Below are 1,421 nucleotides of genomic sequence, written 5' to 3' on the forward strand. Positions count from 1 at the left end.
ACTCTTCTCCAGATACAATGGCCTTCCTGCTCTTTTACTGACCCTGGAAGCCCACCTCCACCCCAGCGGCGTTGCACTTACTGTTTTTTCTACCTGGAGTGCTCTTCTTCCAAAATTTACAAGGCTCATTCCTCCCATGGTTTGTCAAGTATCACCTTCTCAACAAAAACTCTCCTGACTCTAAATTTGCAACCCTACCTCACTCTCCCAGCATTACCTACCTTCATGCACTGTTTAATACTTCCCCATAATATTTAGTGCTTTCTAAATATATTTTTTAAAGATTCATTTATTTTATTATTTTATAAAAATTTTTATTTATTTGAGAGAGAGAGAGAGACAGATAGCAAGAGAGAGCATGAGCAAGGAAGACGGAGAGGGAGAACCAGACTCCCTACTGGCTGAGTGGGGAGTCTGATGCAGGGGCTCAATCCCAGGACCCCGTGATCATGACCCAAGCTGAAGGCAGACACTTAACCAACTGAGTCACTCAGGATTTATTTATTTTAGAGAGAGCATGGGGCTGGGGGAGAGGGAGAGAGAGAATCTCAAGCAGACTCCCTACCGAGAGTGGAACCCAAGTCTCAGCTCAATCTCACAACCCTGAGGTCACGAACTGACCCAAAGCCAAGAGTTGGATTCTTCACCGACTGAGCCACCCAGGCTCCCCTAGTGCTTTGTATCAATACATTAAATATAATTTTGTATTTGCTTTTACCCTCCTCCTTTATTAAGTGAAGGCAGGGATTTTTTCTGAAGTTTGTTCTTATTCATCACTGCATGCTCAACCACAAAAACAGTGCGTGGCACAGAGTAGGCCGTCAGGATATATTTTATGACTGAATCAATTAGATCAATCCCTCTTTAATTCACAAACTGGATATTATAAGGGAGAATTAACAGTATCTTACATAAGTGGAAGTCTATATATTTTAGAGATACTCATCACCACGCAAAATAAGAGGGGGATGAACAAGGCGTAAAACCTAGTGAACTCTAAATTTGTACCCTTTGCAATGATGCTTAGGACTTGATTCTTTTCTAATTCAACCCCACTGCATTCAGAGAACACAGCTGATATGATTTTATCCTTTTAACTTCATTGAAATTGGTTTTGTGACCTAACATAGTACCTGAGCTGAAGAATTCAACATGTGTACTTGAAAAGAATTCAACTGTTTATTGGCTGGAGCGTTTGGTAAATGTCAATAAGGTCAAGGTACTGAGTCGTGCTGTTCAAGTCCCTCTGTCTGTTTTCAGACTTTCTATCTAGCTTGTTTTATCAGTTTTTGAGAGTGAGATAATAGAAGTCTCTTATTGTTCAAATGTCTATTTCTGCTTTCATTTCTGTCATCTTTTGCTTTACATCTTTGTGGGGTCCTATCACCACACGTGACAACCTCTTCATCACTATGAAATAG

The sequence above is a fragment of the Canis lupus genome, chromosome 31, assembly GCF_048164855.1.
Source record: "Canis lupus baileyi chromosome 31, mCanLup2.hap1, whole genome shotgun sequence".
Lineage (NCBI taxonomy): Eukaryota > Metazoa > Chordata > Mammalia > Carnivora > Canidae > Canis > Canis lupus.